Raw genomic sequence first — 19,392 nt, forward strand, 5'->3', positions numbered from 1 at the left:
AGTGCCATGATTCATGGAGCTCCCGTGCAGTGCTGACAGACCCACGTTCCCTCCCCATGCGGAGCAGCCTTCTTCACAGAGGAGATCACTTAGTTTCTAGGCCACATCTGGAGTCTGTAATGCTGTTTAGTTCCAAGGTGGAGCAAGTAAAGAACTCCAGGGTGATTCAATACCAGGAACATTGGCCTCTGCTGGAGAGCCATTTTAATGAGCATGTCCTTCTGACAGGTGTCAGGAAGGAACATTTCCTCCCTCTCAGGAAATGGCTGGGTGAGCTGTGTTTCTTTTAAAGAGACCTTTCTAAGGCTCCAGCAAGGAACACGTTATGTATCCTCACATAAATTTCCTTTAACCTCGTCTCGGCAAACAACTTTTTTTTCTCGTATCTGCAAAATAGCCATTTAATGAGCTTTACTTTTTCAATTAACGTGACCTTCCACCCATGACAGTGCATGAACCATAGCTTTCTGCTTGGTTTATATTTCGATGAACAAAGCTTGTTGACATTAGGAAGTAATTTGGGTTCCGGCTGTGCAAAGCCTTTCAAGCATGGTGGCCAAGATGACATGGATGGGATGGAGCCTCTGACATAATGTGGTATATACCTGTGGGTGGAACCGGAGCACGGGGTTTTGAAGATCCTCTTTTGAACATGCCTTTCTTTTGAACCAGTAGTATAATTCCATTATAACACAAATCTGATATGAGACTCTAAACACTGGACACCAGAATCTGAGTTACTAATCCTCTCATCCCCTCTGGCATCGATTTGCACCCCGGAGCCTGCCTCCCTCAGGTCAGGCCACTGGCCAGCGAATCTTCCTTGCACCCTCAAAAGGAGGAGCGAAGGAGTGAGCGTGTTACCAAGGACAAAGCAAGGGGCGGGGGGAATCCTCTTTCTGTCTTACAAATTGCCATTACTTAAGATGAAAAACTCCCATCTGCAGGGCCCACGCTATGCTAATTTCAGTTTGTGACCCTACCAGTGCTTCCCTTGTGTCATTTGTAAAGTAGCAGACTTGACAGAGATCTTCGGCACCTCGGTATCCGCAAGAATAGACCCCCTCCGCTCTCCGAGACGGATGCGGGGGTCTGCGGATTGCTGGGCACGTTGTCTTGGGAACAGTGTACACAGGAGTGCAGGTAGATATAACTCTGCCCTTATGTGGATACAGACACTGCCCTTAGGAATTCTTCTCCCACACCCTCTTATTTCTATCAGAGAAGGAGATGGAATTTCATCTACAAAATGAACCTCCTTGCAAAAGAGGAGGGAGAAGGGAGACAGTTGATGGTTGTGGTCCCTCACAAAGGAGGAGAACCAAACGTGGCATGCGGAAGGCAGTGACCTTTCCTGTACGTCCTTCTCGGGGTCACCACAGTGGCTCACATGCAGACGTGGAGGTCACTGTTGCCATTTGTTCATTGCATCAGAATCCCAAACCAATTGTACCGTGGCCATTTCCACCAATACTGTCTCTCCTCTGGAAATGTGGCCTTTTCACCTTTCATTCTTGTACCTGAGAGAGTGACTGTCTTCAGTATGTCGGCCTCCTCTCTGAGGGATCCTGTTTCTTTTCTTTTTTTAAAGTTTCCCTTTAGAACTTGCCTCCTCTGAAAACTGTCCTTCCTCTTCTGACCTGTTTAACCCCTCCATTTGCACTGAAATATAATTACCATCTCTTGCTTGATTTTTTTTTCTTGTGAATGTTACCTGAAAACCCTTGAGAAGCAGGAACTATATCCCATTTTTCCTAGAGTGCCAAAAAATTAAGTAATAAATAAGAGCCTCCTGTAATGTTATCAGGGAATACATTTTCACTTGAGGAAGCCTCCTGCGTTTTGAAATGAGAATATTTGATAATTCATCCTAAGTTTGGCCACAGCTTCCCTTTGCACTTCTGATGGTGGGGAAATGCTTCCCAGACAAGTGAAGAGAGTGCTAAGATAGGTACAAAAAGGGTATATATACTCTGTTAAACTAAAAACAACAACAACAACAACAAATCCCCTGCAGTTTAAGACTAATCATTGGCTTGTAAACAGCATATTTCCTTTGTGTTCCTGAAATAAATACAGTATGGCAGAGTCCTAAAATCAGTGTTAAAGAGAAATACCCTAGACATTTTAGGAAAGGGTGGGAACATGGGCTGGGCCACCAAGGAAATTCTTGTGGCAGAGGAAGGATCTGGAGTTGGCCCATGAAGGGTGAGCACAACTTAGATGTGCAGGAGGTAGCATCCCAGGCTGAGAAGTCCCAGGGACCAGAGGCACACAGACAGGACAGGCTAGGACACGTGCACGACCCAGGGAGGAGCCCAGCACTTTGGGATGCAGAGTCTCTGGTGGGGGCAGTCTGGGAAGTATGGAGCAGAAAGTAAGATTGGAGAGGTGGGGACGAGCCAGGCAGCTAGTGCCCAGGGACACTTGTGATCCATTGTATTGTAAATTACTTAAGGAATCAAACGCTTATTTTTCTAAAAATAAGTTTTATAATTTAGACTTGAATGATCAGGGTTTCTGTGTTACCCATCAGGATGACATCTGCTGTGTGTGACAAGATGACTGACAGCAGTGGGAAGGACTTGTACCCAGAGCCATGTGCACAGATTTCTTTCTAACTGTGACGATCTACAGACAATGGCCTGGCGTCAAGAGGGCAGCCTTTGTAATCTATCTGGGGTGGACACAGGCTTCTCCCTGTAGAACTGTCAGTGACATCATTGACCTCCTTAGTGGAGGAAACGCATAGGAAAGAAGCATTAATTCTATCCTTGTAATAATATCAGACCCTAAAGTGGCCTCTGTGATGTGTGTTAGTCACTTCCTGAAAGTCTGCTTATAATTGGCACAGGTTTGCCAGTGCTTGTGGTTTTTGCGATGGCTTGTGTGGTCTGTGCTACACAAGTGTCTCGGAACTCCAAAATGTGTGTGCCCAGCATCGTACGTTATCAGCGACTGCAGATACAACCTCACGGCAGCAGAGAGGTCCAGGGGTCGGTGGCTTTGTTGATAGACTAAAATTTGAGTTTGAAGCAGTGAATCTTTGAGGGAATCTTGGCATAGTTTCGTGTCTCTGTTTATTTCCTATTGCTGGTTCCTGGAGAGATTTCCTTCTTCACACAGGTGCCAGTACCCCTTGGTGCTACGGTCTACTGAAGGCTCAGCAAAGGCTAATTAAGGAACAGATCTGTTGGCCACAGGGATCTTGGCCTGCGGAGTCAGGTGGAGAAAAATTGGTACAAATTTGTATCTGGTCTCAGAAGTCCGATGAGGATGACCCGGAACTTTATTTCAGTTAGCCATTGATGGAACAAGGAAGAAGCACCAGCTGCCACGCCTGCATTACCTCACTCGTTCCAGAGAGGCAGCTCCTTAGGAAGTTAGAGCCTCCTAAGAGCAAGATGCTTCTTTTGAGTCCATGGTCCTTGGCACTGATGTTTGAGTGGACTAGAACTTCGGTTCTGGGAAGACATCGGAGTCTCTCGGTTAGCGATGTTAACACTCGGAGAATGTGACCCGGTCTCATCACACACTGTCCAGGCATCGTCCAGCAGTGAGCCTTGGCTGGAAAGCCACAGCATAGTGCAGCGGCCCGCACACTGATGATGAGAACTTGTATCATTTGCTTCCGCAGATGGTTAATATTCAGCTGGCTGCCGTATTGGGTGGGGGGGGAGAGGTTCTGGTGACCTTTGGACCCCTCGCATCATCATCTGGCACATTCCTGGTATACACTTTGAGGGAACAAGACCTACAGCACATACTCGTCCTCTCCATGGCAGTTCTGCAAACCATGGCCAACTGCCCATTACACCTACACTGTTTGATAGACTTCATGCAAAGCCTTTCATTTTGTGTCTTTTTATTTCCAGTGCCATACTCCCACACTCAACCACCCCATGTTCCAATGTTCACAGCATTCATTCAACACGCATTCAGTATCAATGCCAACTGCACACAAGGAATGCTGCTAGATGCTTCACTGCACTTTAGTTAGGAGTGGGGGCTGGAAAGGGATAGATGCAAAAGCCTTGCCTGTACAGTATAAAGCTCTCTGGTGAGGGCAGGAAATAGCTTCTCTCCCTCACAGTGCTCAAAGGGGGCTTGTACACCTGCCATATGGAAACGGTGACGGGAAGAACGTAAGTAGGCGAAATACTGGTGTGGCTTGTAGAAAGAATATAAGTTTAGAATGTCAGTTAAAATTTTTCTCTAATCTCTTTGAGAATGTGGTCAAAGAGCGGTTCCATAAATACTCACAGTAGATAGTAAGGTGACCATAAGCGTGCAGCATCAGTGTTTTCAAAAATACTGGCATACCCAAATAGGAATCCAGATCAGTCCAATGCTGGATGTGAGCTTGTTGCATTGTCCTTGCCTTTTAAAACTGCTCTACTTAGGGGACGCCTGGGTGGCTCAGTCCGTTAAGCATCCAGCTCTTGGTCGCAGCACAGGTCTTGATCTCAGGGTCATGAATTCAAGCCCCGCGTGGGGCTTCATGTTGTGCGTGACGCCTACTTTAAAAAATGTTTAAAAATAAACTATTCTATTTAGATCTGGCTCCGTGTCTAAAAGGGAACATGAGGAATTCAGCTGGGCTCCGTAGGGGCCCACAGGAGGTGGTGATTGAAAAAGAAGACCCATCTGGGAAGACTGGGGGAACTGGCAAGGATTTAACTAGGAGAAAACTGGAGACCAATTAAATGACTTTCAAGAATATGAAATGCAAATGGCTTTAACCATAACCCCAAAGGAGAGCTTCTCATCATGAAGCTCTTTATTAGGATGAATTGTAAATTATTATTGTGGAGGTAAAAGAAGTTAGAAAAAGAATATATGTAAGGAGCTGAGAAGGTAGCATGCCCAAAGGCAAGACACAGGTGGAGAAGAAACTTCTGGGAGACATTTTCCAACTCTGCAATTCTGTATTATCTTGACTACATAGGCAGAAGTGCAGACCACACATATAAGATTGGTTAAGTGAGCTTCAGTTATGTCAAACTGGTGTGATGTACTGAACAGAACTTGTACATTGAAAGAATGCAAAACATTGCTTTTGAACGAACCAATGAAGTTATAATTTTTAGTATTTTGTTGCTCTAAGGAATTTACGTATTTTGCCCCTTGTTGTAAGTGCTAAGTTTGGTTTTAAAGCTCGTAGGTTACCTTGCAATGAAAAATTGGTGATTTCTGCCCCAAATTTCAGTCAAAATAGACTGACGTTCTGAAGTTTTGATACGACATTAATTTCATGCAAAGGGTTTCAGAATTCAGAGTTTGCGGGTCCATTTAGTAGCACGCATGATTCTTCAGTAATGTATTCTCTGCCTGAGAAAGATACCATATGTTTTCACTCATATGTGGATGTTGAGAAACTTAAGACCATGGTGGAGGGGAAGGGAAAAAAAAGTTAAAAACAGAGGAGGAGGGAGGCAGACCATAAGAGACTCTTAAGGACCGAGAACAAACTAAGGGTAGATGGGGCGGTGGAGGAGAGGGGAAAGTGGGTGATGGGAAGGAAGGGAGGAGGGCACTTGTTGGGATGAGCACTGGGTGCTGTATGGAAACCAATTTGACAATAAATTATATTTTAAAATAAATAAATAAAATTAAAAATGTATTCTCTGCCTAACGTAAACCATATCTATAATTCTTGTTCTTGCTTTTATATATATATATATTTATATACACACATATATTTATATATGTGTGTGTATATATATATATAATGCCTTCTTTCCTTTCACAGTGGAGGCCACACAGTGACATTCAGTACAATGGAGAAACTGCACTCCATTGGGTATATACATGGAAGGTGGGTAAGCGCTCAGCTCTGTCCCTCAGCCACAGGGGAACAGAGTTCAGCGACCACAGTCAGCATTTGCTGAGGGCAGCACCTCCTCTCTTTGGCCCAGTATGGTGACTGCCCTCTGATTTAGATCGGCCTTATCAGAATAGCCTGTGGTCTAGGCTGTTAAGTCTGAAGGAGAGGAAAGATACCCTGGGACCAACAAGTAGAGGCCTGCAGACAGGACCGGCTGAGTTTTGAGAAGAGCTAATGTATCAATAGTTAGTTGTGCCTCATCTCCTCAAGACAGTTTATCCTCCAATTATTCTCCAATTTATGTGGAAATTGCCAGGGGGGAATTGGGGAGAGAAATCTGAGCCTCTCACCACGTGTTCAGCACCAGAGGGTCAGGTATTTCTCTCCTTTTGTTCTGAATCTTCATCAAGGCCGGCTGTTGAAAGATCCTCGGGGATTTTTCTTCGGAAGGAATCATTTAACACAAGTGGTCTCATTTATTTCAGAAATGATTCCTAGGCTGTCCATAAATACTAATGAGGTGCATAACAATGTGTTCCATCTCGGAATCTGCAGCAGAAGTCACGGAGGTGCTGTGCTGGCTGTCCGTGTAAGAGAAGCAGCTCTTTACCGCATGTCAGAATCGGTAGTCAGGTGTGCCTGTTCTTCTTTTCTTTTCCCCAGCCCCCACTGCCTTAAATGACCCCAGAGAGAAAAAGAAAAACAGACATGGCCAAAAAGAGAGTCGATGGGTGATACATTGCTAACCACAGTCATCAATATGTACAGCAAATCCTTAATCATTTCTGATGAGAATGAAGAAATTTCACGTGATGCATGTTTGAGTTAGGACTCTGGGTAGGGTACCCTACCAGGTGCCCTCAAGTACACAAAGACCTAATCTTTTATTCTCAGGTTAGTTAAAATCTGGGAGCTGAGATCACACCTACAGATAAATACAAATATCTTTGTTCCAACCTGTATGAAGTGTGATGTTCAATGAACAGTGGCCTACAGTACACTATGCATTAGGGTCTGAAGATGACTGAGAGTTGGTGACTGACCTTGAGGTTGTTCTCTGGGCGGGAGGTCAACAGCTATGGAGAGTAGGACAGACTGTCTCCTTTTTCTGTGTCTCCACTACTGCCATCTGGTCTAAGCCACCATCACCTCTCCTGGCCTACTGGGGTAGAAGTTCCTAAGTGACTTCCCTGCCTACACACACTCCTGCAGGACCTATTTGCCGGATAGCAACAGTTGGCCAACATGTTTTTTAATGTAAATGAGAACCCATTAGGCCTCTGTTTAGTGCTTCCCAAGCCTTTTACACCAGGACCTTCCTGAGCTAGCACTTGATCGCACCCGTGACCTCACTCATTCTTTCTTTTCCTCGATATTTTGCTGTCCTCCTCTTCTGTCTCTTCCTTGGGCATGTCAAGCACTTTTCCAACTTTGGGCTTTGCCACTAACTTTTGTGCCATTGGGTTTCATAGTTTGGAGATGTTTTCATTTTCATGGGGCAGTTTCTGGAGCGTGGTAAGGTCAGGGGGGAGTAATGGGTTAAGCAGTGAGCGGGTAGCAAAGCACACGTAATTTTCCACTCACCACCACATTTTTCACGAGAGTGGATAGGGCTTGAGGACAGGCTTTGTTAATAGAAGAGTCTCACGTGGAAAGAAAACATTAAGCATGTTCACAGGCAGAGTGGAAGAAGTCTGGAAATACGAAGATGGAAGGAAAGCTTTAACCAAGAGGAGGAGTAACTGGAGTGTTTCCAGAAGAGATGGGCAAGAAGAGAACCATGAACCCAACTGGAGAATTTTATAAATAGGGTATACTTTCAAAAAACGGGGTAGGTTTTTATAAAAGCCAGTGTCAGAACTGCAGTGAATAAATGCATTTTCTGTCATGGACTGAATATCCTACCCCTCACCCCCAGATTCATATGTTGAAATCTTAAACCCCATGGGATGGTATTAGGAGGTGGGGCCTTTGAGGGGTGATTAGATCATGAGTGTGGAGCCCTCATAAATAAGATCAATGCCCTTTATTTAAAAAAAAAAATCTCGGGGCGCCTGGGTGGCGCAGTCAGTTAAGCGTCCGACTTCAGCCAGGTCACGATCTCGCGGTCCGTGGGTTCGAGCCCCGCGTCAGGCTCTGGGCTGATGGCTCAGAGCCTGGAGCCTGTTTCCGATTCTGTGTCTCCCTCTCTCTCTGCCCCTCCCCCGTTCATGCTCTGTCTCTCTCTGTCCCAAAAATAAATAAACGTTGAAAAAAAAAATTTTTTTTTAATTAAAAAAAAAAAATCTCAGAAAGCTCCTTTGCCCCTTCTTCCATGTGAGGGCACAGTGAGAAGACAACTATGAAGCAGGAAATAGGATCTCACCAGACACTGAATCTGCCGGCACCTTGATCTTGGACTTCCCAGCCTCCAGAACAGTGGGAAGTAAATTTCTGTTGTTTATAAGCCCCCCAGTCTGTGGTCCTTCGTTATTGTAGCCCAAACAGACTAAGACAGCTTCCAAGTTTGCACATTCTTTCTGTGTGGAGAATATACCGGGTGGTTATTCTGTTACTGGCAGTAACCTTGGAGTGAACTGGGTGGGGCAAGTGCTGAGAGATGCCTATCAGGGTTGGCGATTTCAAATGCGTACCGATTCTCAAACCCTGCCATCGTCATCATCATCATTAGTTTGCATTTGTTAAGGTATAACTTATATATTGTAAGTTATACACATCTTAAGTGTACAATTCAGTGGGTTTTTTTTTTTTACATGCATAGAAACCAGGTCACCATCATCCATATCAACATAGAACTTTCCCAGCATCCCAGGAGGCTCCTGCCTACCTCCGTCAAAGGTAATCTCTATTTTGACCACAAATGCTGTAGATCAGCTTGTGAATTTTTTAACAGTTTTATTTCATTGAGGTATCATTGACATGCAGGAATCTTTACATATTTGAGTGGCACAGTTGGTAAGTTTTTACATATATATACCCATGAAATCACCACAACCAAAGTAATGAACCTACCATCCGCAAAAGTTCCCTCACAGCCCTTTGTAATCTCTCTCTGGCCCCCAACATTCCCATCCTCCGTGTCTGCGTGCACGCACTAATTTGCTTTCTGTGCTACGCATGAGTTTACATCTCCTAGAAATTTATGTAAGTGCCAACGTATAGTATGTACTCTTTTTTGGTCTGCCTTTCACTCAGCATAATAATTTTGAGATGGACCTTCGGATTGTTACCAGTTTTTGCCTCTTACCAATAAAGCTGCTGTGAATATTTGTGCACAAGTGAGTACATGGTAGGGGTCAGTCTTTGTAATGTTAGCCTTTCTGAGAGCTGTGTCAGGATACCTCATAATGGTTTCAGTCTCCCATTTCCCTGATGACTAATAGCATTGAGCATCTTTTCATGTGTGTTTTTTTCCCATCCACATCTTCTTTAATGAAGTGTTCAAATCTTCTACACTTTTTTTTTTAAAAAAACTAGGTGTTTTCTTGAGTTTTAAGAGTTTTAAAAATATAAAGTGATGAAAATAGAAGTCCTTTTTCAGATGGAGATTTGCAAATATTTCCTCCCAGTTTGTGCCTGTCTTTTCATGCTCTTGAAGAGCAGAAGTCTTAAATTTTGGTCCTACCTAATTTGTTCTTTCATGAGTTGTGCTTTTAGTGCCATAGCTAAGATGCCTTGCCTAACCCAAGGTCACAAAGATTTTCTTCTGTGTTTCCTTCTAAAAGTTTTATAGTTGTAAGCTTTTACATGTAGGTCTGTGCTCCATTTTGACGTACTTTTATATATGGTACAAAGTAGGAGCCGAAGTTCCATTTTTTAGCCTGTGGATGTCCGTTTGTTCCAGAAATATTTGTTGAAGTTACTTTTCTCTCTCCAGTGCCTTGCCTTTGTACTTTTTGTGAAAATCAATTACCCATTTATGCAGGTCTTTTTCTGAGCTCTCTGTCTTGACACCAGTCCCACGATGTCTGGATTAGTTAATCCAGTAATGAGTCTTATGATCAGGTAGTGTAAGTTCTCCACAACTTTGTTCTCTTTTTTCCACTCAGAGTGATTTTCACTCTTTTCGATCACTTTTCCAGTCTGGTTGGTAGAAACAGGCAGGAAACTCTTCCCAAAGCCTATTTGAGCTGGGGCACTCTTTCCTCTATTCACTTTGAATGGTTCCTTCTCTGGCCTCCAGTCATTTCCTTACATACACGTTGGAAGACATACTCAGCTAACTACCCAAGGCCGAATCTCTGCAGATCTCCAGCGTCCTCTTTGCGTGTAATTCTCTCTTCTTCATTACTCTGTCCTGAGAATTTTAGCCCTTTGGTCTCTCCAGACTCTCAGCACTGTCACTCAACTCACAGAATCTGCCAGTCTCTGCCTAGGCTCCTCCCCCTTGCACCACAACCTGGAAGAAACTCGCAAAGCAATAAACTAGGGTGATCGTGAGGCTCACCTCATTCATTTCCCGTCTCTCAAGGATCACTGTCTTTCATTGTGACACTTATTTTGTCTATTTGGACAGAGCGCCACTCGTTTCTGCTGTGTAGACACAGGAGTAGAATTTCTGGGTCATAGAATATTGCATGTTTAGTGTTAGTAGGTACTGCCGAGAGTTTGCCAAAATACATTCAGTTCATTTTAACTGTAGATCATTTCCACTAATGCAAAATGACATTCGTTTTACCCAGAACATGTAGATTTTATTCTTCCATTTAACACAGTAAAGAGTGAAGGGGGCAAGTTCTTAGTGACATCATTCACTTTTTTTTAGATGTTCAGTGATGCACACCCTCATTTAAAATGTATTATTAGGGGCGCCTGGGTGGCGCAGTCGGTTAAGCGTCGGACTTCAGCCAGGTCACGATCTCGCGGTCCGTGAGTTCGAGACCCGCGTCGGGCTCTGGGCTGATGGCTCAGAGCCTGGAGCCTGTTTCCGATTCTCTGTCTCCCTCTCTCTCTGCCCCTCCCCCGTTCATGCTCTGTCTCTCTCTGTCCCAAAAATAAATAAATGTTGAAAAAAAAATAAAAATAAAAATAAAAAATAAAATGTATTATTAAAAGTATCAGGTAAATAGTGGTGGTGGTGAAGAGGAAGGAAAACAGAGCAGGTAAGTCTGTCCCTGACTGACAGTTGTAATTATGTTTGGCAGCCTGTGTTGGCTAAGTGATAACAGCTTTGATTTTTCCAAACACCTAGTGATATTATATGTTTAATACCTGATCCATTAGAAAATTCTCTGTTACTCTGCCTCCTTCAAGGCAGACAGAAATTCTCATTTGTGGGAGAGTAGCCTTCTCACATCGAAGGTGATCCCTATCTGCATAACATCCTTCCATGGTTCTTTTAGAATGACTACTCATATTGAAGGACCGTGCCCAGCAGTGGGTGCACAGTGTCAGGGACCATGGCACCAGGCCCTTCCCTCATATAATGGTGAGTGAGCTGCTCAGGGGCAGGGATGTAAAGGCTGCAGAAATGACTCCCTCCTTCCTCACTGGAAGGAGGGTCTTTAGCAACCCCCCTTGCAAGAAAATAAGTATTGAATTTCTACCAGGTATGACATTTCCCTGCAGAGAGTTGCTACATGGCTTGTACTTTTCAGTATATAATGGAAAATGGCAGGGAAAGCGTAACATTAAAGGAATCTCTGTTTCAAGTTTTTATTCCCAGCCCATGAGCTTCTTGTGGAGTAATTAAATTCGTTCTTGAGTCAGGTGCTGCTCCTTTGATGCCTTTGTCTTCAGAGCCTCTGTTTGGAAATCTCTCCTAAGAATAGATCAAAAATGAGGTTTGCATCTGTTTCCAGAATGGAGGAAGTAAGAACAGAATAAGACTGTTGTTGCATTGCATGGTATAGGGCAAGGGGTTGGATTTTTTAATCTCATCAGAACCACCACGGTTCTCACTGCTGTAAGCATGTGTTCTTGGCTTGGGCCTGTTTGTTTCATAGTTACACTACATAAGTCAGACATGCTATATACCCTTTCCACATAAGGCATGAAGTTGCAATAACTAATACCAGCCGGGTTGTATAATTCATTGCATGTTTACCCTTTACCCAAAATGCATGCAAATTGATTTCCTCCTCAAGTCTATGGAGAATAGTCTCAGGAAGCTAAAAAATCAGGCACAATGGGAAATCTTGGATTGCTGAATCTCCAGCCCAAAATTGTGTTTTCAGGGAGGCTGAAGCAAACAGAATTGCTTATAAGAGATGCTGCTAGAATAAGGATTGAAGGAAAAGAGATTTCCTAAGAAGTTCTCCCCCACAATTTATCTCCTTCCAGTGTCCTGATATTTCTGTTTCTTGGTTTTTACCATTCTCTCCATTCTCCCTAGTCCTCAGGATTCTCCTCTTTTCTAGTAAGAAAACAGTTCAAATCCCTTAAAACTGTGGTTTGATCTTGAAACAGAACATTTGAACCTGAAATACATTTGTGGTTTAGTCGTGGTTTCTGGTGGGCTTAGGAACCGTTCCTCCTTTTGTTGAGGATCCATCCGTTTGTTCACTCCTTCATTTATGCATGCTTCCATAAATTAGCACTTTGTATGTCAATTTGTAATACAGAAGACATCATGGTGCCAGTGTGGAGGGGACAGTACTGGTCTTGCAGTGGGGAACTCAAGCCTTATGGGGATTAAGCTTTCTGATTCCAAGCTAAAGGTGTAACAACCTAGGACTACCTGCGGTGCACCTCCACCTGTCATTGACCTGAAAAGTAGAATAGCCTTTCCAAATAAAAATCTACATGTTTTTACAAGTAAAAAAACCAAAATGATGAGCAGGGTAAAGAAGATTAAAATTAGAAGGGACTAGGTTTTAGAAATACTAATGAGGTCTCATACTGATATGTGACATTGAAGTTGCGTGTTCCAAAAGTAAGCCCATCTGCTTGTCGGTAGTTTGGAAATATTGAAACCAGGTAGTACTTCCCTGCAGAGTTGGTGTAGGGGGGTTACTTGCTCTATTAACGTGTAAGTTGTTAGCTACTCTCCATATGGTGCTGTAACCTTCCTAAGGGATGCTTGATGCAAGATGTTTCTTATTCTCCTCCTTCTACTGAAGGGTTTCTCCAAATTCCTGTGCAAGAAAAGTTTCCCATGTAAACAGTTCCTTTTTCAGTATCCCTTTGGAAAAATTTCCTAGGCTTTCAATCACCTCTTCCTTCTCCAGTTCGGAGGGGAGAATGTGATGTAAGGCACAGGCCTTGGAACTAGTGATACCAAATAAGGAATCTTTTGTGTGGAAAACTTCTTCTTTCTTTGTGATTATCGCTACTAGAGACTAAGGAAGTCTGCCTTTGAGAACAAACCTCAAAGCTCAGTGTACTGATTCTCCCTTCCCCTCCCTCCCCTTTAGGGTTAGTGGAGCAGGACTGTTAAAAACCACCCATCCCTACGTGCTTTCCCAGGGCTTGGTGCTGAAGACTGAATGCCACTGTTTTTGTTGCAGTTGTCACTTGGATTAAAAGTGTCTCCTGAAAACATGCAGATTCACGAAGACCTTCTCAGGCCTGTTTGGATCCTATCAGGAATCTGGCCAGAGGGCCCCAAGGACCTGGGATAGGGAGGAGAGGGATAGGGCCCCAAAGACAAACTTGGCCATTTCATGAGTTGGTCTGGTCAGAGCCTGTTGATTCTGAACATTTACTACGTCCCAAATGATAACACGCTTTGAGAAATACTTGGGAAGCCAACGATCAGCCCTGTGTGGAGCGCGCCATGCTCCATTTCCCCCTAACTGTAGCAGCGATGATGTTCCCCTGTTCTGAAAATATTTGAGGTAACAATCTTCATATTCTTGCTCCTAAGCTTTGTAAACACTCAGCAGTCTCACCAGATAAAGTTGCTGACGCAGCCTCAGACCTGATACTTATTTGCCCACAGATACTGCAAAATCCACCTCGAATCATCAGACATTAGAGTATTGGGAGAGCGTTAAGGAAACTAGTTGCAAATAATCATTTCTCACCTCAGTCTGTTAGCCCATTTCTTTACCACATCAGCCTCCAGAAGGTGTGCTCAATCTTGCTTTTACTTCCTGAACCACATTTCACGGGATTTCTGTCTCTTTTTTTCCCCCCTTTCATGTCAGCCACCTCTGACAAAGAGCAGCCCTGCTAAGATTCTATGTGGATATCCCTTTTATTCCTTACTCGAAATTGTTTCTCATCAACGGTTTTGTTGAAATCAAAATGTCTGGCCATTAGACCACAGCAGAGCAGAGAGCTAAGGCATACCACAAAGCACTGACCTTCACTTAATGGTAAAGTCATGGTAGGAGGCAGCATGATGAAACTAAGGTATTTTAGGCACCTCGTTATGGTAAACTCTGCAGTTTAGCTACCTAGCCTCAATGTCAAACTATATTATAGATAGATGTATCTTCAGCGTCTTCTTTTTCATAGAAATGGCCACGTAAAATTATAAGGTGATTCAGTTTGAGTTTAATGTGTATAAGAAATGTTTGTGCACATGTTAGGAAAAACCACCTATGAACATGAAATGGTAGCGGATCTAGAGGTGACGAGTAATAATTTTGTTGATATGATGATTATTTGTTTCCTTTAAATTAATGTGTTTTATTGTTGGGTTTTTTTTTTAATGTTTATTTATTTTTGAGACAGAGAGAGACAGAGTATGAACGGGGAGGGTCAGAGAGAGAGGGAGACACAGAATCCGAAACAGGCTCCAGGCTGTGAGCTGTCAGCACAGAGCCCAACATGGGGCTCAAACTCACGGACCGCGAGATCATGACCTGAGCCGAAGTCGGACGCTTAACCGACTGAGCCACCCGGCCACCCCATAAATTAATGTTTTAAGACCGATGCTAGATATTTTGTATCTTTTTTTTTTCAACGTTTTTTTATTTATTTTTGGGACAGAGAGAGACAGAGCATGAACGGGGGAGGGGCAGAGAGAGAGGGAGACACAGATTCGGAAACAGGCTCCAGGCTCCGAGCCATCAGCCCAGAGCCTGACGCGGGGCTCGAACTCACGGACCGTGAGATTGTGACCTGGCTGAAGTCGGACGCTTAACCGACTGCGCCACCCAGGCGCCCCTAGATATTTTGTATCCTAAAAACAAAATTGATTTTCCTGTTTGGACTGACTGAGAAGTGATGCGATATGAATAACGAGATTGTAAGGGAAAGATGTAACTCCTTAGAAAGTCTTTCAACCATTAGACCTTGAAATGAAGGATCAGCCTGTTAATCACTGGCAGACTGTGCATCGTCTGCTGTTTTGCATAAAAAGCAAGTAACTTGCAATTCTGTCTTTCCTTTCCTCCATCAGTCTTTGTCCCTACCTCCACCAATTCCTGACTTAACCATAAGACCAGATTTTATCTAAGAAAGTGCTTTGCTATTGGCAAATAAATAGAATTTTCTGATTGGGCAGAAGCAAGGCTGGGTGGTTTCTACTCTCTGACTGTAGCTAAGCGTCTTATTTTATATTTGTACCATCTTTCATGGAAGGGCCATTCTCTAAAAGACCTTTTTTCAGCCAGTTAGCTCATGAGAGAGAGAGATTTCACCACTTGAGTGGTGATGCTAATGATATTACAGGCCTAATAGTTTCTATCACTGGTGTTTTTTAGTTTAGTTTTGTTTTTTTATAATGTTTATTTTTGAAAGAGTGAGACCAAGCACAAGCAGGGGAGGGGCAGAGAGAGAGGGAGACATAGAATCCAAAGCAGGCTTCAGGCTCCAAGCTGTCAGCACAAATGCAGGGCTTGAACTGTGAGATCATGACCTGAGCCAGAGTTGGATGCTTAACTGACTGAGCCACCCAAGCATCCCTATCACTGCTTCTTAACTACAGCTGAGATGTAAATAAAGTTTACATGAAGGCTAATGAAGAGATGTGCCCCCATGAGAACCACATTCTTTTTATCTGAGCTGGTAGCAGAAGGACTTGAGTTTGGTTGGCCCCATGCTTCTATTTTCCTCTGTCACCAGTAGAAAGCAGTGGGTGACAGGAGTGGGAGGGAGTGAAAAAGCAGCATTAGGCCTGGATAACTCCAAAGTGTGGGGAACATCTATGTTTTGATTGTCTTTAACACCTGTCTACACTCGCTAATCACCATTTTACCTTAGAGTGGACCTCAAATGCCAGACCTTCCCCTGACAACTCTCTAAGTTGAAATTAATAGCATTTATGTTTTAACTGTATTTTTTACATTATTTTCTATTTAACGTAGGCAGAGCTATGTACCTATTTACGGCTTTCATGTATTTTGTTTCTCATTAACTTATTCAAGGAAAAAGCCGTTTATCTAAAGGGAGATGTTAAGGAAATAACAGTTCAGAATACTGTCAAAATCACAACAGTAGTATCCTTATTAGAACAAAAAATTCAGTTGGTCCTTAACTTAATGAGCATCCCACATGCAATAAAATGTGGCATTTGACATTGCAGCAAAAGGCTACAGTGCAAAGAGCAGTGGACCCTAAGCTTATTGTGCAAGTTGCAGTCTTCGCATTGATTAACAGTATTACTTTGGCAAGTCAGTGCTTTCCATGCCTCAGTTTCCTTGTCTATAAATACAATGGGTGATAATACAGTAACCCTGCCTCTGTCACAGAGCTGTTGTCAAGCACAAGAGAAAAAACCAGAGGCTGTATTTAAAAAAGAGTTTTAGAAATTTTAATTGCTGGGAAAAAATGTCACTTGTGATTATGTCAATTCATAGGATCCTACCTCACAAACCACAAAGATCCATGTGGGGATGTATCCACCTCTTACATGTTTTAGGACCAGATGCACATCATAGCAGCCTGGTTTTTATGCTTTACAAACATGCCAGAGAGGCAAATTTTGAGTATTTTATCCAGGTTCAAAATGAACCTGTTTTGCAGTGAACAGAGTTCAGTGACAGAAATAACATGGCGAGGGAGCCTACACAGATCAACGATCACACAAGTTTTCTCTATGGAGTTGGCATGTAAGCTGAAATCCAAATGGCAAACAAGAGACAACCATTAAAAAAAAAAAAAAAAAAAAAAAAGGACGGAGCATTTCTATGAAGGGAACAGCATTTGCAAAGCATAGAAAGGGGTTGTAGTTCCCCAGGAGCAAAAGATGGCTAGAGCCTAGTGGACAGAAAGGAGAGTGGAAGGAAATAAGAACAGGGAGGTACTCAAGGGCCAGATCATCTAGGGCCTTGCAGGTCACGGTGAGGGCCTTGGGTTTTATTCAGAATGTTTTGGGACGCCACTGAGGAGATTTTAAAAGATGGCTCAGTCTTCCATATTTTAAATTTGAATGGCCAATCTGGCCAGAGGAACCAGTTTGGGAGAAATCCTAGAAGTCCAGGCGAGGGCTAATGGTCTATTACCTGGAATATTGGCAGCTTCATGAAGCCTGCTTGACCTCCCCCAGCTCTGCCTTGGTCCTTAAAGCCCCCTCCCTCCCCAACACCTCAGGTGACTCTGGTTATGCATTAGCACTGTTTGCATCATTTTTAACAACCCTCCCACCGCCCAAGTTCTTGACTCAGAACCAAATCTTATTCAATCTTTGAATTGCCCACAAAACTTATTTCTGTGCCTCCCATCTTGATACATGTTCCATAAATATTTGTGAAATGAGTTGATACACCACAGTGGCCTCAGCAGTCACAGTGCCTCAGAATCACCTGAGGAAATTCAAAATGTGGGTGCCAGGCCACACCTCCAGAGATTCTGATTCACGTGGTTTGGTGTTATTTGTTGTAAAAACTCCCAGATGATTCTGGTGCACGTTGGAGTAGAGGGCCAGGGTGATTCTGGGTGGTCTTACCTGGGAGTGTCATGCTCACCCTACCCCTTTAATTTTTTTTTCAACGTTTTATTTATTTTTGAGAGACAGAGACAGAGCACAAGTGGGGGAGGGGCAGAGAGAGAGGGAGACACAGAATCCGAAACAGGCTCCAGGCTCCGAGCTGTCAGCACAGAGCCCGACACTGGGCTCAAACTCAGGAACCGTGAGATCATGACCTGAGCTAAAGTCAGATGCTTAACCGATTGAGCCACCCAGGCACCCCTCACCCTACCTCTTTAAATGCCTATATGTTTTCCTTTTCCCCATGAATGTTGAAGGCATGATAGAAGTGCCCTGGTTATCTGCCCTTTAAAATTCTTCAAAATAATGAATGCAGAGTCTACTGTATTGGGGTAGTTGGCCATAGGGCACTCCGATATTACTGATCCAGGGTATGCTATCAATCAGTTGTCCTTTGGAAGGAGAAGATAGATGACTTTTTTTCACTAGACTTCCAGAATTTGACCAGCATATTTGTTTTACCAGCTGTGGACCCTGAAGACACCAAAGCAATGAAAGGGTTAAACATGGCTCCATCAAACACAGAACTCAGAAAGTCTGGCAGTGGTGTCTTTGTGCAGTTGTTTTGATTTCCGAAGGGGAAAGTCTTTATTTAACTCCACATAATGTGTATATAATAATATAATTTTAAGGCACCTGCTTCAAAATAGAAACTGGGATGTTGGAGATAATAACAATAAACAAAAATTAAACTAAACCGGGCTCAGTGCCCAGGAAAACTACCAAGATTCCAAGAACTGGGCAAAGAATAAGCTAATAGGGAGAACAAGGCAGCAGTGGTTGAAGTTGTAACTGCCTCCATGAAAAATGATCGCTCTGTAGCGGGATCTCTGTTAGCATTTCTGTGGGGCATTTGTCATGTGGGTGGGGTTCCTGCCCTTCTCATTTCAGTGACAGACTTCCAATGGAACTTGCTTTTTCTAAAATGTCAATCCTCAACATGCCAGTAATTACAGGGACCCTGCATTGTGTTTGAGTTTTTATAATGCTGTAAACCACTTGGAAATAAATGGACCAGAAGTAAAAATAGGAGTTCATAACAACTTTAAAGTTAGAAGGGAAACCCTCATGTTTCCCAGGATGCCTAAATGTCGTGTGATTTACATAAACAAAGGAGGAAATCCTCTTTGTGTGTTTAGGGGTGTGTGTCTAATACAGGAACCCGTGTTTTCCTGTTATTGAAACGTATTCTTTAATCTTTTAAGCACATTTTAGGACCTGCATGTATTCCAGGTGTGTTTCCTCTAACATGAAAACTGAAGAGCAGGGCATGGCTATCAGAGAGACCTATTAGATCCCATAGGAGGCACACAAAATAAACGGATAGACAGAGCCCTGGGCAGACTGATACTATTGCCTGAATTTAGTTCGGGGAATGATTATTCCTAAGAGGACTTAACAGACTTATTCGTGGAGCTGTAAGCCAGGCAGACTGTGTGTGAACAGAAGACTATAAAATTTCCTCTGATCACGGGTGTTAAGGGGATGATGACTTTTTAACCATGAAAGTAAACGTAATTGGTATGAAATGTTCAGAAGCTTTTAGCCAAATATAACTGAAATAATGGGTAATAAACCTAAGCATTATTTGAAATTGTTTTTTAAGTGTTTGCTAAATCCTGGTTTGGAGCAAAGGGGAAAGATTGTACCGAGGTCATAAAAACAGGTCTTTAGTCCTGGAACCATGCAGTTCTTGCCAAACGTAAAGGCAAGATGCCCACATCTCATTCCGCTCTTGGTCCCT

General features: G+C 43.2%; 1 protein-coding gene across 4 annotated transcripts in view; it reads left to right on the top strand.

Annotated features, from left to right (window-relative positions):
- STXBP6 (syntaxin binding protein 6) overlaps window positions 1-19,392 on the top strand; it is a 252,422-nt gene that overhangs the window by 178,226 nt on the left and 54,804 nt on the right. The window contains exon 1 of one of the 4 annotated variants that reach the window (XM_086710022.1): window positions 4,006-4,145. The exons of the other annotated variants lie outside the window; for them this stretch is intronic. The gene's annotated coding sequence lies outside the window, so the exon portion shown is untranslated. Of the gene's footprint in view, window positions 1-4,005; window positions 4,146-19,392 lie in introns of those variants that run through there. 4 annotated transcript variants of the gene reach the window in all.

The sequence above is a fragment of the Puma concolor genome, chromosome B3 (assembly GCF_028749965.1).
Source record: "Puma concolor isolate L17-30 chromosome B3, mPumCon1.1.hap2, whole genome shotgun sequence".
Taxonomy (NCBI): domain Eukaryota; kingdom Metazoa; phylum Chordata; class Mammalia; order Carnivora; family Felidae; genus Puma; species Puma concolor.